We start from the raw sequence: 21,274 nt of genomic DNA on the forward strand, positions 1-21,274 counted from the left end.
CCGTGCAAATGTGTAGCCGACTGGTGTGTCCAAAATGCAAACGGAAAAAAATGTAGGTACTGACTGAAAGCATCAAGTGCATGAAAGTAGATAATTCGCAATTCGTAGTCAGTTGGAAACAGGTAATATTCATTATCGTTCATTTGTAGGAATTCTTTTTAAAAAAAAAACCTCGTCCGCGTTCTTAGCTCTCTCTCTCTCTCTCTCTCTCTCTCTCTCTCTCTCTCTCTCTCTCTCTCTCTCTCTCTCAAAATAATCGACAGGGTTGGAAAGTGTCTTTTGGATAGAAAAATTGAATTGTTCAGTAAAAAATTCTTGGCAGCGGTGGGATTCGAACCCACGCCTCAATGAGACTGGTGCCTAAAACCAGCGCCTTAGACCGCTCGGCCACGCTACCTTACGACTTTTCTGCTGATATTTTATGTATTTGTCAACTGGCTTCGTGAAAAAAGATGTTGGTTTGTTTAGTTTGCCCTATATGGTTCTAGTGGGAAGTGTTCAAGTGAGAATTGGAGGCTTAGGGAATAAAAGAAAGTGAGACGAAATGATTTGCCCATGTTCAATTTCATGTGGAACAATTTTGAGTAATCATATAAAACGTTCATTTGACAGATGAAAAAAAGGTTAGAGATGTTGAAAAAATTCCTCAAATCCTAAAATGCGCCAATTACGAATTTAATAAAAATCCAAAAGGACAAGTTATTCAGTTATAATGTTTTCCGTACCTTAGACGATGGTTAACTATTAAAATTAGCCAAATTGTTGTCATGTCAGGTTGGCCGAGTGGTCTAAGGCGCCAGACTCAAGGTTAATACCTTCCCATTCGTGGGAATGAGTGTTCTGGTCCACGAATGTGGGCGTGGGTTCGAATCCCACATCTGACACCATATATTTTTGATCACTTTCTACACTTCATTTGTAACATGGTTTCATGAAATGGTCTTTTGCGAATTTGTTAACGGTTAAACATTTAGTATATAGTAAAAGCTATTACGAAAGAAAAAAACCCTCATATGCGACATTCATGTTATACTTTCTTGTCCAAATCAGAGTGTCATAATTTAGTAAGATTATCAATTGCTGAACCATCAGTGGATTGAAAATAGCTCATGTAAACTCAGTTTGAGGAAAGAGCCAAATGAAATTCATCCTCAATTATCAAAAATAGATTTCACATAGTGGGTAGAACGTTAAAACGGAGGAGTGAGTTTTTAGGACGGAAGAAGAAATTGTTCACTCTTGAATGTTATCGTTTTCCCAAAGAACGCTGAATTAACTTCATGTTTGTTTTAAAGTTTGTGATTGGATTTTCCCAACCACCGTTCAATACGCATGAAGTCCGTGCAAATGTGTAGCCGACTGGTGTGTCCAAAATGCAAACGGAAAAAAATGTAGGTACTGACTGAAAGCATCAAGTGCATGAAAGTAGATAATTCGCAATTCGTAGTCAGTTGGAAACAGGTAATATTCATTATCGTTCATTTGTAGGAATTCTTTTTAAAAAAAAAACCTCGTCCGCGTTCTTAGCTCTCTCTCTCTCTCTCTCTCTCTCTCTCTCTCTCTCTCTCTCTCAAAATAATCGACAGGGTTGGAAAGTGTCTTTTGGATAGAAAAATTGAATTGTTCAGTAAAAAATTCTTGGCAGCGGTGGGATTCGAACCCACGCCTCAATGAGACTGGTGCCTAAAACCAGCGCCTTAGACCGCTCGGCCACGCTACCTTACGACTTTTCTGCTGATATTTTATGTATTTGTCAACTGGCTTCGTGAAAAAAGATGTTGGTTTGTTTAGTTTGCCCTATATGGTTCTAGTGGGAAGTGTTCAAGTGAGAATTGGAGGCTTAGGGAATAAAAGAAAGTGAGACGAAATGATTTGCCCATGTTCAATTTCATGTGGAACAATTTTGAGTAATCATATAAAACGTTCATTTGACAGATGAAAAAAAGGTTAGAGATGTTGAAAAAATTCCTCAAATCCTAAAATGCGCCAATTACGAATTTAATAAAAATCCAAAAGGACAAGTTATTCAGTTATAATGTTTTCCGTACCTTAGACGATGGTTAACTATTAAAATTAGCCAAATTGTTGTCATGTCAGGTTGGCCGAGTGGTCTAAGGCGCCAGACTCAAGGTTAATACCTTCCCATTCGTGGGAATGAGTGTTCTGGTCCACGAATGTGGGCGTGGGTTCGAATCCCACATCTGACACCATATATTTTTGATCACTTTCTACACTTCATTTGTAACATGGTTTCATGAAATGGTCTTTTGCGAATTTGTTAACGGTTAAACATTTAGTATATAGTAAAAGCTATTACGAAAGAAAAAAACCCTCATATGCGACATTCATGTTATACTTTCTTGTCCAAATCAGAGTGTCATAATTTAGTAAGATTATCAATTGCTGAACCATCAGTGGATTGAAAATAGCTCATGTAAACTCAGTTTGAGGAAAGAGCCAAATGAAATTCATCCTCAATTATCAAAAATAGATTTCACATAGTGGGTAGAACGTTAAAACGGAGGAGTGAGTTTTTAGGACGGAAGAAGAAATTGTTCACTCTTGAATGTTATCGTTTTCCCAAAGAACGCTGAATTAACTTCATGTTTGTTTTAAAGTTTGTGATTGGATTTTCCCAACCACCGTTCAATACGCATGAAGTCCGTGCAAATGTGTAGCCGACTGGTGTGTCCAAAATGCAAACGGAAAAAAATGTAGGTACTGACTGAAAGCATCAAGTGCATGAAAGTAGATAATTCGCAATTCGTAGTCAGTTGGAAACAGGTAATATTCATTATCGTTCATTTGTAGGAATTCTTTTTAAAAAAAAAACCTCGTCCGCGTTCTTAGCTCTCTCTCTCTCTCTCTCTCTCTCTCTCTCTCTCTCTCTCTCTCTCTCTCTCTCTCTCAAAATAATCGACAGGGTTGGAAAGTGTCTTTTGGATAGAAAAATTGAATTGTTCAGTAAAAAATTCTTGGCAGCGGTGGGATTCGAACCCACGCCTCAATGAGACTGGTGCCTAAAACCAGCGCCTTAGACCGCTCGGCCACGCTACCTTACGACTTTTCTGCTGATATTTTATGTATTTGTCAACTGGCTTCGTGAAAAAAGATGTTGGTTTGTTTAGTTTGCCCTATATGGTTCTAGTGGGAAGTGTTCAAGTGAGAATTGGAGGCTTAGGGAATAAAAGAAAGTGAGACGAAATGATTTGCCCATGTTCAATTTCATGTGGAACAATTTTGAGTAATCATATAAAACGTTCATTTGACAGATGAAAAAAAGGTTAGAGATGTTGAAAAAATTCCTCAAATCCTAAAATGCGCCAATTACGAATTTAATAAAAATCCAAAAGGACAAGTTATTCAGTTATAATGTTTTCCGTACCTTAGACGATGGTTAACTATTAAAATTAGCCAAATTGTTGTCATGTCAGGTTGGCCGAGTGGTCTAAGGCGCCAGACTCAAGGTTAATACCTTCCCATTCGTGGGAATGAGTGTTCTGGTCCACGAATGTGGGCGTGGGTTCGAATCCCACATCTGACACCATATATTTTTGATCACTTTCTACACTTCATTTGTAACATGGTTTCATGAAATGGTCTTTTGCGAATTTGTTAACGGTTAAACATTTAGTATATAGTAAAAGCTATTACGAAAGAAAAAAACCCTCATATGCGACATTCATGTTATACTTTCTTGTCCAAATCAGAGTGTCATAATTTAGTAAGATTATCAATTGCTGAACCATCAGTGGATTGAAAATAGCTCATGTAAACTCAGTTTGAGGAAAGAGCCAAATGAAATTCATCCTCAATTATCAAAAATAGATTTCACATAGTGGGTAGAACGTTAAAACGGAGGAGTGAGTTTTTAGGACGGAAGAAGAAATTGTTCACTCTTGAATGTTATCGTTTTCCCAAAGAACGCTGAATTAACTTCATGTTTGTTTTAAAGTTTGTGATTGGATTTTCCCAACCACCGTTCAATACGCATGAAGTCCGTGCAAATGTGTAGCCGACTGGTGTGTCCAAAATGCAAACGGAAAAAAATGTAGGTACTGACTGAAAGCATCAAGTGCATGAAAGTAGATAATTCGCAATTCGTAGTCAGTTGGAAACAGGTAATATTCATTATCGTTCATTTGTAGGAATTCTTTTTAAAAAAAAAACCTCGTCCGCGTTCTTAGCTCTCTCTCTCTCTCTCTCTCTCTCTCTCTCTCTCTCTCTCTCTCTCTCTCTCTCTCTCAAAATAATCGACAGGGTTGGAAAGTGTCTTTTGGATAGAAAAATTGAATTGTTCAGTAAAAAATTCTTGGCAGCGGTGGGATTCGAACCCACGCCTCAATGAGACTGGTGCCTAAAACCAGCGCCTTAGACCGCTCGGCCACGCTACCTTACGACTTTTCTGCTGATATTTTATGTATTTGTCAACTGGCTTCGTGAAAAAAGATGTTGGTTTGTTTAGTTTGCCCTATATGGTTCTAGTGGGAAGTGTTCAAGTGAGAATTGGAGGCTTAGGGAATAAAAGAAAGTGAGACGAAATGATTTGCCCATGTTCAATTTCATGTGGAACAATTTTGAGTAATCATATAAAACGTTCATTTGACAGATGAAAAAAAGGTTAGAGATGTTGAAAAAATTCCTCAAATCCTAAAATGCGCCAATTACGAATTTAATAAAAATCCAAAAGGACAAGTTATTCAGTTATAATGTTTTCCGTACCTTAGACGATGGTTAACTATTAAAATTAGCCAAATTGTTGTCATGTCAGGTTGGCCGAGTGGTCTAAGGCGCCAGACTCAAGGTTAATACCTTCCCATTCGTGGGAATGAGTGTTCTGGTCCACGAATGTGGGCGTGGGTTCGAATCCCACATCTGACACCATATATTTTTGATCACTTTCTACACTTCATTTGTAACATGGTTTCATGAAATGGTCTTTTGCGAATTTGTTAACGGTTAAACATTTAGTATATAGTAAAAGCTATTACGAAAGAAAAAAACCCTCATATGCGACATTCATGTTATACTTTCTTGTCCAAATCAGAGTGTCATAATTTAGTAAGATTATCAATTGCTGAACCATCAGTGGATTGAAAATAGCTCATGTAAACTCAGTTTGAGGAAAGAGCCAAATGAAATTCATCCTCAATTATCAAAAATAGATTTCACATAGTGGGTAGAACGTTAAAACGGAGGAGTGAGTTTTTAGGACGGAAGAAGAAATTGTTCACTCTTGAATGTTATCGTTTTCCCAAAGAACGCTGAATTAACTTCATGTTTGTTTTAAAGTTTGTGATTGGATTTTCCCAACCACCGTTCAATACGCATGAAGTCCGTGCAAATGTGTAGCCGACTGGTGTGTCCAAAATGCAAACGGAAAAAAATGTAGGTACTGACTGAAAGCATCAAGTGCATGAAAGTAGATAATTCGCAATTCGTAGTCAGTTGGAAACAGGTAATATTCATTATCGTTCATTTGTAGGAATTCTTTTTAAAAAAAAAACCTCGTCCGCGTTCTTAGCTCTCTCTCTCTCTCTCTCTCTCTCTCTCTCTCTCTCTCTCTCTCAAAATAATCGACAGGGTTGGAAAGTGTCTTTTGGATAGAAAAATTGAATTGTTCAGTAAAAAATTCTTGGCAGCGGTGGGATTCGAACCCACGCCTCAATGAGACTGGTGCCTAAAACCAGCGCCTTAGACCGCTCGGCCACGCTACCTTACGACTTTTCTGCTGATATTTTATGTATTTGTCAACTGGCTTCGTGAAAAAAGATGTTGGTTTGTTTAGTTTGCCCTATATGGTTCTAGTGGGAAGTGTTCAAGTGAGAATTGGAGGCTTAGGGAATAAAAGAAAGTGAGACGAAATGATTTGCCCATGTTCAATTTCATGTGGAACAATTTTGAGTAATCATATAAAACGTTCATTTGACAGATGAAAAAAAGGTTAGAGATGTTGAAAAAATTCCTCAAATCCTAAAATGCGCCAATTACGAATTTAATAAAAATCCAAAAGGACAAGTTATTCAGTTATAATGTTTTCCGTACCTTAGACGATGGTTAACTATTAAAATTAGCCAAATTGTTGTCATGTCAGGTTGGCCGAGTGGTCTAAGGCGCCAGACTCAAGGTTAATACCTTCCCATTCGTGGGAATGAGTGTTCTGGTCCACGAATGTGGGCGTGGGTTCGAATCCCACATCTGACACCATATATTTTTGATCACTTTCTACACTTCATTTGTAACATGGTTTCATGAAATGGTCTTTTGCGAATTTGTTAACGGTTAAACATTTAGTATATAGTAAAAGCTATTACGAAAGAAAAAAACCCTCATATGCGACATTCATGTTATACTTTCTTGTCCAAATCAGAGTGTCATAATTTAGTAAGATTATCAATTGCTGAACCATCAGTGGATTGAAAATAGCTCATGTAAACTCAGTTTGAGGAAAGAGCCAAATGAAATTCATCCTCAATTATCAAAAATAGATTTCACATAGTGGGTAGAACGTTAAAACGGAGGAGTGAGTTTTTAGGACGGAAGAAGAAATTGTTCACTCTTGAATGTTATCGTTTTCCCAAAGAACGCTGAATTAACTTCATGTTTGTTTTAAAGTTTGTGATTGGATTTTCCCAACCACCGTTCAATACGCATGAAGTCCGTGCAAATGTGTAGCCGACTGGTGTGTCCAAAATGCAAACGGAAAAAAATGTAGGTACTGACTGAAAGCATCAAGTGCATGAAAGTAGATAATTCGCAATTCGTAGTCAGTTGGAAACAGGTAATATTCATTATCGTTCATTTGTAGGAATTCTTTTTAAAAAAAAAACCTCGTCCGCGTTCTTAGCTCTCTCTCTCTCTCTCTCTCTCTCTCTCTCTCTCTCTCTCTCTCTCTCTCTCTCTCTCAAAATAATCGACAGGGTTGGAAAGTGTCTTTTGGATAGAAAAATTGAATTGTTCAGTAAAAAATTCTTGGCAGCGGTGGGATTCGAACCCACGCCTCAATGAGACTGGTGCCTAAAACCAGCGCCTTAGACCGCTCGGCCACGCTACCTTACGACTTTTCTGCTGATATTTTATGTATTTGTCAACTGGCTTCGTGAAAAAAGATGTTGGTTTGTTTAGTTTGCCCTATATGGTTCTAGTGGGAAGTGTTCAAGTGAGAATTGGAGGCTTAGGGAATAAAAGAAAGTGAGACGAAATGATTTGCCCATGTTCAATTTCATGTGGAACAATTTTGAGTAATCATATAAAACGTTCATTTGACAGATGAAAAAAAGGTTAGAGATGTTGAAAAAATTCCTCAAATCCTAAAATGCGCCAATTACGAATTTAATAAAAATCCAAAAGGACAAGTTATTCAGTTATAATGTTTTCCGTACCTTAGACGATGGTTAACTATTAAAATTAGCCAAATTGTTGTCATGTCAGGTTGGCCGAGTGGTCTAAGGCGCCAGACTCAAGGTTAATACCTTCCCATTCGTGGGAATGAGTGTTCTGGTCCACGAATGTGGGCGTGGGTTCGAATCCCACATCTGACACCATATATTTTTGATCACTTTCTACACTTCATTTGTAACATGGTTTCATGAAATGGTCTTTTGCGAATTTGTTAACGGTTAAACATTTAGTATATAGTAAAAGCTATTACGAAAGAAAAAAACCCTCATATGCGACATTCATGTTATACTTTCTTGTCCAAATCAGAGTGTCATAATTTAGTAAGATTATCAATTGCTGAACCATCAGTGGATTGAAAATAGCTCATGTAAACTCAGTTTGAGGAAAGAGCCAAATGAAATTCATCCTCAATTATCAAAAATAGATTTCACATAGTGGGTAGAACGTTAAAACGGAGGAGTGAGTTTTTAGGACGGAAGAAGAAATTGTTCACTCTTGAATGTTATCGTTTTCCCAAAGAACGCTGAATTAACTTCATGTTTGTTTTAAAGTTTGTGATTGGATTTTCCCAACCACCGTTCAATACGCATGAAGTCCGTGCAAATGTGTAGCCGACTGGTGTGTCCAAAATGCAAACGGAAAAAAATGTAGGTACTGACTGAAAGCATCAAGTGCATGAAAGTAGATAATTCGCAATTCGTAGTCAGTTGGAAACAGGTAATATTCATTATCGTTCATTTGTAGGAATTCTTTTTAAAAAAAAAACCTCGTCCGCGTTCTTAGCTCTCTCTCTCTCTCTCTCTCTCTCTCTCTCTCTCTCTCTCTCTCTCTCTCTCTCTCTCTCTCTCTCAAAATAATCGACAGGGTTGGAAAGTGTCTTTTGGATAGAAAAATTGAATTGTTCAGTAAAAAATTCTTGGCAGCGGTGGGATTCGAACCCACGCCTCAATGAGACTGGTGCCTAAAACCAGCGCCTTAGACCGCTCGGCCACGCTACCTTACGACTTTTCTGCTGATATTTTATGTATTTGTCAACTGGCTTCGTGAAAAAAGATGTTGGTTTGTTTAGTTTGCCCTATATGGTTCTAGTGGGAAGTGTTCAAGTGAGAATTGGAGGCTTAGGGAATAAAAGAAAGTGAGACGAAATGATTTGCCCATGTTCAATTTCATGTGGAACAATTTTGAGTAATCATATAAAACGTTCATTTGACAGATGAAAAAAAGGTTAGAGATGTTGAAAAAATTCCTCAAATCCTAAAATGCGCCAATTACGAATTTAATAAAAATCCAAAAGGACAAGTTATTCAGTTATAATGTTTTCCGTACCTTAGACGATGGTTAACTATTAAAATTAGCCAAATTGTTGTCATGTCAGGTTGGCCGAGTGGTCTAAGGCGCCAGACTCAAGGTTAATACCTTCCCATTCGTGGGAATGAGTGTTCTGGTCCACGAATGTGGGCGTGGGTTCGAATCCCACATCTGACACCATATATTTTTGATCACTTTCTACACTTCATTTGTAACATGGTTTCATGAAATGGTCTTTTGCGAATTTGTTAACGGTTAAACATTTAGTATATAGTAAAAGCTATTACGAAAGAAAAAAACCCTCATATGCGACATTCATGTTATACTTTCTTGTCCAAATCAGAGTGTCATAATTTAGTAAGATTATCAATTGCTGAACCATCAGTGGATTGAAAATAGCTCATGTAAACTCAGTTTGAGGAAAGAGCCAAATGAAATTCATCCTCAATTATCAAAAATAGATTTCACATAGTGGGTAGAACGTTAAAACGGAGGAGTGAGTTTTTAGGACGGAAGAAGAAATTGTTCACTCTTGAATGTTATCGTTTTCCCAAAGAACGCTGAATTAACTTCATGTTTGTTTTAAAGTTTGTGATTGGATTTTCCCAACCACCGTTCAATACGCATGAAGTCCGTGCAAATGTGTAGCCGACTGGTGTGTCCAAAATGCAAACGGAAAAAAATGTAGGTACTGACTGAAAGCATCAAGTGCATGAAAGTAGATAATTCGCAATTCGTAGTCAGTTGGAAACAGGTAATATTCATTATCGTTCATTTGTAGGAATTCTTTTTAAAAAAAAAACCTCGTCCGCGTTCTTAGCTCTCTCTCTCTCTCTCTCTCTCTCTCTCTCTCTCTCTCTCTCTCTCTCTCTCTCTCTCAAAATAATCGACAGGGTTGGAAAGTGTCTTTTGGATAGAAAAATTGAATTGTTCAGTAAAAAATTCTTGGCAGCGGTGGGATTCGAACCCACGCCTCAATGAGACTGGTGCCTAAAACCAGCGCCTTAGACCGCTCGGCCACGCTACCTTACGACTTTTCTGCTGATATTTTATGTATTTGTCAACTGGCTTCGTGAAAAAAGATGTTGGTTTGTTTAGTTTGCCCTATATGGTTCTAGTGGGAAGTGTTCAAGTGAGAATTGGAGGCTTAGGGAATAAAAGAAAGTGAGACGAAATGATTTGCCCATGTTCAATTTCATGTGGAACAATTTTGAGTAATCATATAAAACGTTCATTTGACAGATGAAAAAAAGGTTAGAGATGTTGAAAAAATTCCTCAAATCCTAAAATGCGCCAATTACGAATTTAATAAAAATCCAAAAGGACAAGTTATTCAGTTATAATGTTTTCCGTACCTTAGACGATGGTTAACTATTAAAATTAGCCAAATTGTTGTCATGTCAGGTTGGCCGAGTGGTCTAAGGCGCCAGACTCAAGGTTAATACCTTCCCATTCGTGGGAATGAGTGTTCTGGTCCACGAATGTGGGCGTGGGTTCGAATCCCACATCTGACACCATATATTTTTGATCACTTTCTACACTTCATTTGTAACATGGTTTCATGAAATGGTCTTTTGCGAATTTGTTAACGGTTAAACATTTAGTATATAGTAAAAGCTATTACGAAAGAAAAAAACCCTCATATGCGACATTCATGTTATACTTTCTTGTCCAAATCAGAGTGTCATAATTTAGTAAGATTATCAATTGCTGAACCATCAGTGGATTGAAAATAGCTCATGTAAACTCAGTTTGAGGAAAGAGCCAAATGAAATTCATCCTCAATTATCAAAAATAGATTTCACATAGTGGGTAGAACGTTAAAACGGAGGAGTGAGTTTTTAGGACGGAAGAAGAAATTGTTCACTCTTGAATGTTATCGTTTTCCCAAAGAACGCTGAATTAACTTCATGTTTGTTTTAAAGTTTGTGATTGGATTTTCCCAACCACCGTTCAATACGCATGAAGTCCGTGCAAATGTGTAGCCGACTGGTGTGTCCAAAATGCAAACGGAAAAAAATGTAGGTACTGACTGAAAGCATCAAGTGCATGAAAGTAGATAATTCGCAATTCGTAGTCAGTTGGAAACAGGTAATATTCATTATCGTTCATTTGTAGGAATTCTTTTTAAAAAAAAAACCTCGTCCGCGTTCTTAGCTCTCTCTCTCTCTCTCTCTCTCTCTCTCTCTCTCTCTCTCTCTCTCTCTCTCTCTCAAAATAATCGACAGGGTTGGAAAGTGTCTTTTGGATAGAAAAATTGAATTGTTCAGTAAAAAATTCTTGGCAGCGGTGGGATTCGAACCCACGCCTCAATGAGACTGGTGCCTAAAACCAGCGCCTTAGACCGCTCGGCCACGCTACCTTACGACTTTTCTGCTGATATTTTATGTATTTGTCAACTGGCTTCGTGAAAAAAGATGTTGGTTTGTTTAGTTTGCCCTATATGGTTCTAGTGGGAAGTGTTCAAGTGAGAATTGGAGGCTTAGGGAATAAAAGAAAGTGAGACGAAATGATTTGCCCATGTTCAATTTCATGTGGAACAATTTTGAGTAATCATATAAAACGTTCATTTGACAGATGAAAAAAAGGTTAGAGATGTTGAAAAAATTCCTCAAATCCTAAAATGCGCCAATTACGAATTTAATAAAAATCCAAAAGGACAAGTTATTCAGTTATAATGTTTTCCGTACCTTAGACGATGGTTAACTATTAAAATTAGCCAAATTGTTGTCATGTCAGGTTGGCCGAGTGGTCTAAGGCGCCAGACTCAAGGTTAATACCTTCCCATTCGTGGGAATGAGTGTTCTGGTCCACGAATGTGGGCGTGGGTTCGAATCCCACATCTGACACCATATATTTTTGATCACTTTCTACACTTCATTTGTAACATGGTTTCATGAAATGGTCTTTTGCGAATTTGTTAACGGTTAAACATTTAGTATATAGTAAAAGCTATTACGAAAGAAAAAAACCCTCATATGCGACATTCATGTTATACTTTCTTGTCCAAATCAGAGTGTCATAATTTAGTAAGATTATCAATTGCTGAACCATCAGTGGATTGAAAATAGCTCATGTAAACTCAGTTTGAGGAAAGAGCCAAATGAAATTCATCCTCAATTATCAAAAATAGATTTCACATAGTGGGTAGAACGTTAAAACGGAGGAGTGAGTTTTTAGGACGGAAGAAGAAATTGTTCACTCTTGAATGTTATCGTTTTCCCAAAGAACGCTGAATTAACTTCATGTTTGTTTTAAAGTTTGTGATTGGATTTTCCCAACCACCGTTCAATACGCATGAAGTCCGTGCAAATGTGTAGCCGACTGGTGTGTCCAAAATGCAAACGGAAAAAAATGTAGGTACTGACTGAAAGCATCAAGTGCATGAAAGTAGATAATTCGCAATTCGTAGTCAGTTGGAAACAGGTAATATTCATTATCGTTCATTTGTAGGAATTCTTTTTAAAAAAAAAACCTCGTCCGCGTTCTTAGCTCTCTCTCTCTCTCTCTCTCTCTCTCTCTCTCTCTCTCTCTCTCTCTCTCTCTCTCTCTCTCTCTCTCTCTCAAAATAATCGACAGGGTTGGAAAGTGTCTTTTGGATAGAAAAATTGAATTGTTCAGTAAAAAATTCTTGGCAGCGGTGGGATTCGAACCCACGCCTCAATGAGACTGGTGCCTAAAACCAGCGCCTTAGACCGCTCGGCCACGCTACCTTACGACTTTTCTGCTGATATTTTATGTATTTGTCAACTGGCTTCGTGAAAAAAGATGTTGGTTTGTTTAGTTTGCCCTATATGGTTCTAGTGGGAAGTGTTCAAGTGAGAATTGGAGGCTTAGGGAATAAAAGAAAGTGAGACGAAATGATTTGCCCATGTTCAATTTCATGTGGAACAATTTTGAGTAATCATATAAAACGTTCATTTGACAGATGAAAAAAAGGTTAGAGATGTTGAAAAAATTCCTCAAATCCTAAAATGCGCCAATTACGAATTTAATAAAAATCCAAAAGGACAAGTTATTCAGTTATAATGTTTTCCGTAGCTTAGACGATGGTTAACTATTAAAATTAGCCAAATTGTTGTCATGTCAGGTTGGCCGAGTGGTCTAAGGCGCCAGACTCAAGGTTAATACCTTCCCATTCGTGGGAATGAGTGTTCTGGTCCACGAATGTGGGCGTGGGTTCGAATCCCACATCTGACACCATATATTTTTGATCACTTTCTACACTTCATTTGTAACATGGTTTCATGAAATGGTCTTTTGCGAATTTGTTAACGGTTAAACATTTAGTATATAGTAAAAGCTATTACGAAAGAAAAAAACCCTCATATGCGACATTCATGTTATACTTTCTTGTCCAAATCAGAGTGTCATAATTTAGTAAGATTATCAATTGCTGAACCATCAGTGGATTGAAAATAGCTCATGTAAACTCAGTTTGAGGAAAGAGCCAAATGAAATTCATCCTCAATTATCAAAAATAGATTTCACATAGTGGGTAGAACGTTAAAACGGAGGAGTGAGTTTTTAGGACGGAAGAAGAAATTGTTCACTCTTGAATGTTATCGTTTTCCCAAAGAACGCTGAATTAACTTCATGTTTGTTTTAAAGTTTGTGATTGGATTTTCCCAACCACCGTTCAATACGCATGAAGTCCGTGCAAATGTGTAGCCGACTGGTGTGTCCAAAATGCAAACGGAAAAAAATGTAGGTACTGACTGAAAGCATCAAGTGCATGAAAGTAGATAATTCGCAATTCGTAGTCAGTTGGAAACAGGTAATATTCATTATCGTTCATTTGTAGGAATTCTTTTTAAAAAAAAAACCTCGTCCGCGTTCTTAGCTCTCTCTCTCTCTCTCTCTCTCTCTCTCTCTCTCTCTCTCTCTCTCTCTCTCTCTCTCTCAAAATAATCGACAGGGTTGGAAAGTGTCTTTTGGATAGAAAAATTGAATTGTTCAGTAAAAAATTCTTGGCAGCGGTGGGATTCGAACCCACGCCTCAATGAGACTGGTGCCTAAAACCAGCGCCTTAGACCGCTCGGCCACGCTACCTTACGACTTTTCTGCTGATATTTTATGTATTTGTCAACTGGCTTCGTGAAAAAAGATGTTGGTTTGTTTAGTTTGCCCTATATGGTTCTAGTGGGAAGTGTTCAAGTGAGAATTGGAGGCTTAGGGAATAAAAGAAAGTGAGACGAAATGATTTGCCCATGTTCAATTTCATGTGGAACAATTTTGAGTAATCATATAAAACGTTCATTTGACAGATGAAAAAAAGGTTAGAGATGTTGAAAAAATTCCTCAAATCCTAAAATGCGCCAATTACGAATTTAATAAAAATCCAAAAGGACAAGTTATTCAGTTATAATGTTTTCCGTACCTTAGACGATGGTTAACTATTAAAATTAGCCAAATTGTTGTCATGTCAGGTTGGCCGAGTGGTCTAAGGCGCCAGACTCAAGGTTAATACCTTCCCATTCGTGGGAATGAGTGTTCTGGTCCACGAATGTGGGCGTGGGTTCGAATCCCACATCTGACACCATATATTTTTGATCACTTTCTACACTTCATTTGTAACATGGTTTCATGAAATGGTCTTTTGCGAATTTGTTAACGGTTAAACATTTAGTATATAGTAAAAGCTATTACGAAAGAAAAAAACCCTCATATGCGACATTCATGTTATACTTTCTTGTCCAAATCAGAGTGTCATAATTTAGTAAGATTATCAATTGCTGAACCATCAGTGGATTGAAAATAGCTCATGTAAACTCAGTTTGAGGAAAGAGCCAAATGAAATTCATCCTCAATTATCAAAAATAGATTTCACATAGTGGGTAGAACGTTAAAACGGAGGAGTGAGTTTTTAGGACGGAAGAAGAAATTGTTCACTCTTGAATGTTATCGTTTTCCCAAAGAACGCTGAATTAACTTCATGTTTGTTTTAAAGTTTGTGATTGGATTTTCCCAACCACCGTTCAATACGCATGAAGTCCGTGCAAATGTGTAGCCGACTGGTGTGTCCAAAATGCAAACGGAAAAAAATGTAGGTACTGACTGAAAGCATCAAGTGCATGAAAGTAGATAATTCGCAATTCGTAGTCAGTTGGAAACAGGTAATATTCATTATCGTTCATTTGTAGGAATTCTTTTTAAAAAAAAAACCTCGTCCGCGTTCTTAGCTCTCTCTCTCTCTCTCTCTCTCTCTCTCTCTCTCTCTCTCTCTCTCTCAAAATAATCGACAGGGTTGGAAAGTGTCTTTTGGATAGAAAAATTGAATTGTTCAGTAAAAAATTCTTGGCAGCGGTGGGATTCGAACCCACGCCTCAATGAGACTGGTGCCTAAAACCAGCGCCTTAGACCGCTCGGCCACGCTACCTTACGACTTTTCTGCTGATATTTTATGTATTTGTCAACTGGCTTCGTGAAAAAAGATGTTGGTTTGTTTAGTTTGCCCTATATGGTTCTAGTGGGAAGTGTTCAAGTGAGAATTGGAGGCTTAGGGAATAAAAGAAAGTGAGACGAAATGATTTGCCCATGTTCAATTTCATGTGGAACAATTTTGAGTAATCATATAAAACGTTCATTTGACAGATGAAAAAAAGGTTAGAGATGTTGAAAAAATTCCTCAAATCCTAAAATGCGCCAATTACGAATTTAATAAAAATCCAAAAGGACAAGTTATTCAGTTATAATGTTTTCCGTACCTTAGACGATGGTTAACTATTAAAATTAGCCAAATTGTTGTCATGTCAGGTTGGCCGAGTGGTCTAAGGCGCCAGACTCAAGGTTAATACCTTCCCATTCGTGGGAATGAGTGTTCTGGTCCACGAATGTGGGCGTGGGTTCGAATCCCACATCTGACACCATATATTTTTGATCACTTTCTACACTTCATTTGTAACATGGTTTCATGAAATGGTCTTTTGCGAATTTGTTAACGGTTAAACATTTAGTATATAGTAAAAGCTATTACGAAAGAAAAAAACCCTCATATGCGACATTCATGTTATACTTTCTTGTCCAAATCAGAGTGTCATAATTTAGTAAGATTATCAATTGCTGAACCATCAGTGGATTGAAAATAGCTCATGTAAACTCAGTTTGAGGAAAGAGCCAAATGAAATTCATCCTCAATTATCAAAAATAGATTTCACATAGTGGGTAGAACGTTAAAACGGAGGAGTGAGTTTTTAGGACGGAAGAAGAAATTGTTCACTCTTGAATGTTATCGTTTTCCCAAAGAACGCTGAATTAACTTCATGTTTGTTTTAAAGTTTGTGATTGGATTTTCCCAACCACCGTTCAATACGCATGAAGTCCGTGCAAATGTGTAGCCGACTGGTGTGTCCAAAATGCAAACGGAAAAAAATGTAGGTACTGACTGAAAGCATCAAGTGCATGAAAGTAGATAATTCGCAATTCGTAGTCAGTTGGAAACAGGTAATATTCATTATCGTTCATTTGTAGGAATTCTTTTTAAAAAAAAAACCTCGTCCGCGTTCTTAGCTCTCTCTCTCTCTCTCTCTCTCTCTCTCTCTCTCTCTCTCTCTCTCTCTCTCTCTCTCTCTCTCTCTCTCTCTCTCAAAATAATCGACAGGGTTGGAAAGTGTCTTTTGGATAGAAAAATTGAATTGTTCAGTAAAAAATTCTTGGCAGCGGTGGGATTCGAACCCACGCCTCAATGAGACTGGTGCCTAAAACCAGCGCCTTAGACCGCTCGGCCACGCTACCTTACGACTTTTCTGCTGATATTTTATGTATTTGTCAACTGGCTTCGTGAAAAAAGATGTTGGTTTGTTTAGTTTGCCCTATATGGTTCTAGTGGGAAGTGTTCAAGTGAGAATTGGAGGCTTAGGGAATAAAAGAAAGTGAGACGAAATGATTTGCCCATGTTCAATTTCATGTGGAACAATTTTGAGTAATCATATAAAACGTTCATTTGACAGATGAAAAAAAGGTTAGAGATGTTGAAAAAATTCCTCAAATCCTAAAATGCGCCAATTACGAATTTAATAAAAATCCAAAAGGACAAGTTATTCAGTTATAATGTTTTCCGTACCTTAGACGATGGTTAACTATTAAAATTAGCCAAATTGTTGTCATGTCAGGTTGGCCGAGTGGTCTAAGGCGCCAGACTCAAGGTTAATACCTTCCCATTCGTGGGAATGAGTGTTCTGGTCCACGAATGTGGGCGTGGGTTCGAATCCCACATCTGACACCATATATTTTTGATCACTTTCTACACTTCATTTGTAACATGGTTTCATGAAATGGTCTTTTGCGAATTTGTTAACGGTTAAACATTTAGTATATAGTAAAAGCTATTACGAAAGAAAAAAACCCTCATATGCGACATTCATGTTATACTTTCTTGTCCAAATCAGAGTGTCATAATTTAGTAAGATTATCAATTGCTGAACCATCAGTGGATTGAAAATAGCTCATGTAAACTCAGTTTGAGGAAAGAGCCAAATGAATTTCATCCTCAATTATCAAAAATAGATTTCACATAGTGGGTAGAACGTTAAAACGGAGGAGTGAGTTTTTAGGACGGAAGAAGAAATTGTTCACTCTTGAATGTTATCGTTTTCCCAAAGAACGCTGAATTAACTTCATGTTTGTTTTAAAGTTTGTGATTGGATTTTCCCAACCACCGTTCAATACGCATGAAGTCCGTGCAAATGTGTAGCCGACTGGTGTGTCCAAAATGCAAACGGAAAAAAATGTAGGTACTGACTGAAAGCATCAAGTGCATGAAAGTAGATAATTCGCAATTCGTAGTCAGTTGGAAACAGGTAATATTCATTATCGTTCATTTGTAGGAATTCTTTTTAAAAAAAAAACCTCGTCCGCGTTCTTAGCTCTCTCTCTCTCTCTCTCTCTCTCTCTCTCTCTCTCTCTCTCTCTCTCTCTCAAAATAATCGACAGGGTTGGAAAGTGTCTTTTGGATAGAAAAATTGAATTGTTCAGTAAAAAATTCTTGGCAGCGGTGGGATTCGAACCCACGCCTCAATGAGACTGGTGCCTAAAACCAGCGCCTTAGACCGCTCGGCCACGCTACCTTACGACTTTTCTGCTGATATTTTATGTATTTGTCAACTGGCTTCGTGAAAAAAGATGTTGGTTTGTTTAGTTTGCCCTATATGGTTCTAGTGGGAAGTGTTCAAGTGAGAATTGGAGGCTTAGGGAATAAAAGAAAGTGAGACGAAATGATTTGCCCATGTTCAATTTCATGTGGAACAATTTTGAGTAATCATATAAAACGTTCATTTGACAGATGAAAAAAAGGTTAGAGATGTTGAAAAAATTCCTCAAATCCTAAAATGCGCCAATTACGAATTTAATAAAAATCCAAAAGGACAAGTTATTCAGTTATAATGTTTTCCGTACCTTAGACGATGGTTAACTATTAAAATTAGCCAAATTGTTGTCATGTCAGGTTGGCCGAGTGGTCTAAGGCGCCAGACTCAAGGTTAATACCTTCCCATTCGTGGGAATGAGTGTTCTGGTCCACGAATGTGGGCGTGGGTTCGAATCCCACATCTGACACCATATATTTTTGATCACTTTCTACACTTCATTTGTAACATGGTTTCATGAAATGGTCTTTTGCGAATTTGTTAACGGTTAAACATTTAGTATATAGTAAAAGCTATTACGAAAGAAAAAAACCCTCATATGCGACATTCATGTTATACTTTCTTGTCCAAATCAGAGTGTCATAATTTAGTAAGATTATCAATTGCTGAACCATCAGTGGATTGAAAATAGCTCATGTAAACTCAGTTTGAGGAAAGAGCCAAATGAAATTCATCCTCAATTATCAAAAATAGATTTCACATAGTGGGTAGAACGTTAAAACGGAGGAGTGAGTTTTTAGGACGGAAGAAGAAATTGTTCACTCTTGAATGTTATCGTTTTCCCAAAGAACGCTGAATTAACTTCATGTTTGTTTTAAAGTTTGTGATTGGATTTTCCCAACCACCGTTCAATACGCATGAAGTCCGTGCAAATGTGTAGCCGACTGGTGTGTCCAAAATGCAAACGGAAAAAAATGTAGGTACTGACTGAAAGCATCAAGTGCATGAAAGTAGATAATTCGCAATTCGTAGTCAGTTGGAAACAGGTAATATTCATTATCGTTCATTTGTAGGAATTCTTTTTAAAAAAAAAACCTCGTCCGCGTTCTTAGCTCTCTCTCTCTCTCTCTCTCTCTCTCTCTCTCTCTCTCTCTCTCTCTCTCTCTCTCTCTCTCTCTCTCTCAAAATAATCGACAGGGTTGGAAAGTGTCTTTTGGATAGAAAAATTGAATTGTTCAGTAAAAAATTCTTGGCAGCGGTGGGATTCGAACCCACGCCTCAATGAGACTGGTGCCTAAAACCAGCGCCTTAGACCGCTCGGCCACGCTACCTTACGACTTTTCTGCTGATATTTTATGTATTTGTCAACTGGCTTCGTGAAAAAAGATGTTGGTTTGTTTAGTTTGCCCTATATGGTTCTAGTGGGAAGTGTTCAAGTGAGAATTGGAGGCTTAGGGAATAAAAGAAAGTGAGACGAAATGATTTGCCCATGTTCAATTTCATGTGGAACAATTTTGAGTAATCATATAAAACGTTCATTTGACAGATGAAAAAAAGGTTAGAGATGTTGAAAAAATTCCTCAAATCCTAAAATGCGCCAATTACGAATTTAATAAAAATCCAAAAGGACAAGTTATTCAGTTATAATGTTTTCCGTACCTTAGACGATGGTTAACTATTAAAATTAGCCAAATTGTTGTCATGTCAGGTTGGCCGAGTGGTCTAAGGCGCCAGACTCAAGGTTAATACCTTCCCATTCGTGGGAATGAGTGTTCTGGTCCACGAATGTGGGCGTGGGTTCGAATCCCACATCTGACACCATATATTTTTGATCACTTTCTACACTTCATTTGTAACATGGTTTCATGAAATGGTCTTTTGCGAATTTGTTAACGGTTAAACATTTAGTATATAGTAAAAGCTATTACGAAAGAAAAAAACCCTCATATGCGACATTCATGTTATACTTTCTTGTCCAAATCAGAGTGTCATAATTTAGTAAGATTATCAATTGCTGAACCATCAGTGGATTGAAAATAGCTCATGTAAACTCAGTTTGAGGAAAGAGCCAAATGAAATTCATCCTCAATTATCAAAAATAGATTTCACATAGTGGGTAGAACGTTAAAACGGAGGAGTGAGTTTTTAGGACGGAAGAAGAAATTGTTCACTCTTGAATGTTATCGTTTTCCCAAAGAACGCTGAATTAACTTCATGTTTGTTTTAAAGTTTGTGATTGGATTTTCCCAACCACCGTTCAATACGCATGAAGTCCGTGCAAATGTGTAGCCGACTGGTGTGTCCAAAATGCAAACGGAAAAAAATGTAGGTACTGACTGAAAGCATCAAGTGCATGAAAGTAGATAATTCGCAATTCGTAGTCAGTTGGAAACAGGTAATATTCATTATCGTTCATTTGTAGGAATTCTTTTTAAAAAAAAAACCTCGTCCGCGTTCTTAGCTCTCTCTCTCTCTCTCTCTCTCTCTCTCTCTCTCTCTCTCTCTCTCTCTCTCTCTCTCTCTCTCTCTCTCTCAAAATAATCGACAGGGTTGGAAAGTGTCTTTTGGATAGAAAAATTGAATTGTTCAGTAAAAAATTCTTGGCAGCGGTGGGATTCGAACCCACGCCTCAATGAGACTGGTGCCTAAAACCAGCGCCTTAGACCGCTCGGCCACGCTACCTTACGACTTTTCTGCTGATATTTTATGTATTTGTCAACTGGCTTCGTGAAAAAAGATGTTGGTTTGTTTAGTTTGCCCTATATGGTTCTAGTGGGAAGTGTTCAAGTGAGAATTGGAGGCTTAGGGAATAAAAGAAAGTGAGACGAAATGATTTGCCCATGTTCAATTTCATGTGGAACAATTTTGAGTAATCATATAAAACGTTCATTTGACAGATGAAAAAAAGGTTAGAGATGTTGAAAAAATTCCTCAAATCCTAAAATGCGCCAATTACGAATTTAATAAAAATCCAAAAGGACAAGTTATTCAGTTATAATGTTTTCCGTACCTTAGACGATGGTTAACTATTAAAATTAGCCAAATTGTTGTCATGTCAGGTTGGCCGAGTGGTCTAAGGCGCCAGACTCAAGGTTAATACCTTCCCATTCGTGGGAATGAGTGTTCTGGTCCACGAATGTGGGCGTGGGTTCGAATCCCACATCTGACACCATATATTTTTGATCACTTTCTACACTTCATTTGTAACATGGTTTCATGAAATGGTCTTTTGCGAATTTGTTAACGGTTAAACATTTAGTATATAGTAAAAGCTATTACGAAAGAAAAAAACCCTCATATGCGACATTCATGTTATACTTTCTTGTCCAAATCAGAGTGTCATAATTTAGTAAGATTATCAATTGCTGAACCATCAGTGGATTGAAAATAGCTCATGTAAACTCAGTTTGAGGAAAGAGCCAAATGAAATTCATCCTCAATTATCAAAAATAGATTTCACATAGTGGGTAGAACGTTAAAAC

The 21,274-nt window shown here is 37.6% G+C and overlaps 32 non-coding genes across 32 annotated transcripts; 16 read left to right on the forward strand and 16 right to left on the reverse strand.

Moving 5' to 3' along the window:
* Nucleotides 1-316: 316 nt before the first annotated feature.
* On the reverse strand, nt 317-397 carry Trnal-uag (transfer RNA leucine (anticodon UAG)). The gene has a single exon. It is a non-coding gene; the product is annotated as a tRNA-Leu (tRNA).
* A 372-nt stretch (nt 398-769) lies between these two features.
* On the forward strand, nt 770-884 carry Trnal-caa (transfer RNA leucine (anticodon CAA)). Its single transcript has 2 exons — nt 770-807; nt 839-884. It is a non-coding gene; the product is annotated as a tRNA-Leu (tRNA).
* Nucleotides 885-1,639: 755 nt separating this feature from the next.
* Nucleotides 1,640-1,720, reverse strand: Trnal-uag (transfer RNA leucine (anticodon UAG)). The gene has a single exon. It is a non-coding gene; the product is annotated as a tRNA-Leu (tRNA).
* A 372-nt stretch (nt 1,721-2,092) lies between these two features.
* Trnal-caa (transfer RNA leucine (anticodon CAA)) lies at nt 2,093-2,207 on the forward strand. The gene is made up of 2 exons: nt 2,093-2,130; nt 2,162-2,207. It is a non-coding gene; the product is annotated as a tRNA-Leu (tRNA).
* Nucleotides 2,208-2,976: 769 nt separating this feature from the next.
* On the reverse strand, nt 2,977-3,057 carry Trnal-uag (transfer RNA leucine (anticodon UAG)). The gene has a single exon. It is a non-coding gene; the product is annotated as a tRNA-Leu (tRNA).
* Nucleotides 3,058-3,429: 372 nt separating this feature from the next.
* Trnal-caa (transfer RNA leucine (anticodon CAA)) lies at nt 3,430-3,544 on the forward strand. Its single transcript has 2 exons — nt 3,430-3,467; nt 3,499-3,544. It is a non-coding gene; the product is annotated as a tRNA-Leu (tRNA).
* A 769-nt stretch (nt 3,545-4,313) lies between these two features.
* On the reverse strand, nt 4,314-4,394 carry Trnal-uag (transfer RNA leucine (anticodon UAG)). Its single transcript has one exon. It is a non-coding gene; the product is annotated as a tRNA-Leu (tRNA).
* A 372-nt stretch (nt 4,395-4,766) lies between these two features.
* On the forward strand, nt 4,767-4,881 carry Trnal-caa (transfer RNA leucine (anticodon CAA)). The gene is made up of 2 exons: nt 4,767-4,804; nt 4,836-4,881. It is a non-coding gene; the product is annotated as a tRNA-Leu (tRNA).
* Nucleotides 4,882-5,636: 755 nt separating this feature from the next.
* On the reverse strand, nt 5,637-5,717 carry Trnal-uag (transfer RNA leucine (anticodon UAG)). The gene has a single exon. It is a non-coding gene; the product is annotated as a tRNA-Leu (tRNA).
* Nucleotides 5,718-6,089: 372 nt separating this feature from the next.
* On the forward strand, nt 6,090-6,204 carry Trnal-caa (transfer RNA leucine (anticodon CAA)). The gene is made up of 2 exons: nt 6,090-6,127; nt 6,159-6,204. It is a non-coding gene; the product is annotated as a tRNA-Leu (tRNA).
* A 769-nt stretch (nt 6,205-6,973) lies between these two features.
* Trnal-uag (transfer RNA leucine (anticodon UAG)) lies at nt 6,974-7,054 on the reverse strand. The gene has a single exon. It is a non-coding gene; the product is annotated as a tRNA-Leu (tRNA).
* Nucleotides 7,055-7,426: 372 nt separating this feature from the next.
* Nucleotides 7,427-7,541, forward strand: Trnal-caa (transfer RNA leucine (anticodon CAA)). Its single transcript has 2 exons — nt 7,427-7,464; nt 7,496-7,541. It is a non-coding gene; the product is annotated as a tRNA-Leu (tRNA).
* A 777-nt stretch (nt 7,542-8,318) lies between these two features.
* On the reverse strand, nt 8,319-8,399 carry Trnal-uag (transfer RNA leucine (anticodon UAG)). The gene has a single exon. It is a non-coding gene; the product is annotated as a tRNA-Leu (tRNA).
* Nucleotides 8,400-8,771: 372 nt separating this feature from the next.
* Trnal-caa (transfer RNA leucine (anticodon CAA)) lies at nt 8,772-8,886 on the forward strand. Its single transcript has 2 exons — nt 8,772-8,809; nt 8,841-8,886. It is a non-coding gene; the product is annotated as a tRNA-Leu (tRNA).
* Nucleotides 8,887-9,655: 769 nt separating this feature from the next.
* On the reverse strand, nt 9,656-9,736 carry Trnal-uag (transfer RNA leucine (anticodon UAG)). Its single transcript has one exon. It is a non-coding gene; the product is annotated as a tRNA-Leu (tRNA).
* A 372-nt stretch (nt 9,737-10,108) lies between these two features.
* Trnal-caa (transfer RNA leucine (anticodon CAA)) lies at nt 10,109-10,223 on the forward strand. The gene is made up of 2 exons: nt 10,109-10,146; nt 10,178-10,223. It is a non-coding gene; the product is annotated as a tRNA-Leu (tRNA).
* A 767-nt stretch (nt 10,224-10,990) lies between these two features.
* On the reverse strand, nt 10,991-11,071 carry Trnal-uag (transfer RNA leucine (anticodon UAG)). The gene has a single exon. It is a non-coding gene; the product is annotated as a tRNA-Leu (tRNA).
* A 372-nt stretch (nt 11,072-11,443) lies between these two features.
* Nucleotides 11,444-11,558, forward strand: Trnal-caa (transfer RNA leucine (anticodon CAA)). The gene is made up of 2 exons: nt 11,444-11,481; nt 11,513-11,558. It is a non-coding gene; the product is annotated as a tRNA-Leu (tRNA).
* Nucleotides 11,559-12,341: 783 nt separating this feature from the next.
* Nucleotides 12,342-12,422, reverse strand: Trnal-uag (transfer RNA leucine (anticodon UAG)). Its single transcript has one exon. It is a non-coding gene; the product is annotated as a tRNA-Leu (tRNA).
* A 372-nt stretch (nt 12,423-12,794) lies between these two features.
* On the forward strand, nt 12,795-12,909 carry Trnal-caa (transfer RNA leucine (anticodon CAA)). The gene is made up of 2 exons: nt 12,795-12,832; nt 12,864-12,909. It is a non-coding gene; the product is annotated as a tRNA-Leu (tRNA).
* A 771-nt stretch (nt 12,910-13,680) lies between these two features.
* Trnal-uag (transfer RNA leucine (anticodon UAG)) lies at nt 13,681-13,761 on the reverse strand. Its single transcript has one exon. It is a non-coding gene; the product is annotated as a tRNA-Leu (tRNA).
* A 372-nt stretch (nt 13,762-14,133) lies between these two features.
* On the forward strand, nt 14,134-14,248 carry Trnal-caa (transfer RNA leucine (anticodon CAA)). Its single transcript has 2 exons — nt 14,134-14,171; nt 14,203-14,248. It is a non-coding gene; the product is annotated as a tRNA-Leu (tRNA).
* A 759-nt stretch (nt 14,249-15,007) lies between these two features.
* On the reverse strand, nt 15,008-15,088 carry Trnal-uag (transfer RNA leucine (anticodon UAG)). The gene has a single exon. It is a non-coding gene; the product is annotated as a tRNA-Leu (tRNA).
* A 372-nt stretch (nt 15,089-15,460) lies between these two features.
* Trnal-caa (transfer RNA leucine (anticodon CAA)) lies at nt 15,461-15,575 on the forward strand. Its single transcript has 2 exons — nt 15,461-15,498; nt 15,530-15,575. It is a non-coding gene; the product is annotated as a tRNA-Leu (tRNA).
* A 787-nt stretch (nt 15,576-16,362) lies between these two features.
* Trnal-uag (transfer RNA leucine (anticodon UAG)) lies at nt 16,363-16,443 on the reverse strand. Its single transcript has one exon. It is a non-coding gene; the product is annotated as a tRNA-Leu (tRNA).
* Nucleotides 16,444-16,815: 372 nt separating this feature from the next.
* Nucleotides 16,816-16,930, forward strand: Trnal-caa (transfer RNA leucine (anticodon CAA)). The gene is made up of 2 exons: nt 16,816-16,853; nt 16,885-16,930. It is a non-coding gene; the product is annotated as a tRNA-Leu (tRNA).
* A 763-nt stretch (nt 16,931-17,693) lies between these two features.
* Nucleotides 17,694-17,774, reverse strand: Trnal-uag (transfer RNA leucine (anticodon UAG)). Its single transcript has one exon. It is a non-coding gene; the product is annotated as a tRNA-Leu (tRNA).
* Nucleotides 17,775-18,146: 372 nt separating this feature from the next.
* On the forward strand, nt 18,147-18,261 carry Trnal-caa (transfer RNA leucine (anticodon CAA)). Its single transcript has 2 exons — nt 18,147-18,184; nt 18,216-18,261. It is a non-coding gene; the product is annotated as a tRNA-Leu (tRNA).
* A 781-nt stretch (nt 18,262-19,042) lies between these two features.
* Trnal-uag (transfer RNA leucine (anticodon UAG)) lies at nt 19,043-19,123 on the reverse strand. The gene has a single exon. It is a non-coding gene; the product is annotated as a tRNA-Leu (tRNA).
* Nucleotides 19,124-19,495: 372 nt separating this feature from the next.
* On the forward strand, nt 19,496-19,610 carry Trnal-caa (transfer RNA leucine (anticodon CAA)). Its single transcript has 2 exons — nt 19,496-19,533; nt 19,565-19,610. It is a non-coding gene; the product is annotated as a tRNA-Leu (tRNA).
* A 783-nt stretch (nt 19,611-20,393) lies between these two features.
* Trnal-uag (transfer RNA leucine (anticodon UAG)) lies at nt 20,394-20,474 on the reverse strand. The gene has a single exon. It is a non-coding gene; the product is annotated as a tRNA-Leu (tRNA).
* Nucleotides 20,475-20,846: 372 nt separating this feature from the next.
* Nucleotides 20,847-20,961, forward strand: Trnal-caa (transfer RNA leucine (anticodon CAA)). Its single transcript has 2 exons — nt 20,847-20,884; nt 20,916-20,961. It is a non-coding gene; the product is annotated as a tRNA-Leu (tRNA).
* Nucleotides 20,962-21,274: the final 313 nt, after the last annotated feature.

Source organism: Mytilus galloprovincialis, chromosome 10, assembly GCF_965363235.1.
Source record: "Mytilus galloprovincialis chromosome 10, xbMytGall1.hap1.1, whole genome shotgun sequence".
Taxonomy (NCBI): domain Eukaryota; kingdom Metazoa; phylum Mollusca; class Bivalvia; order Mytilida; family Mytilidae; genus Mytilus; species Mytilus galloprovincialis.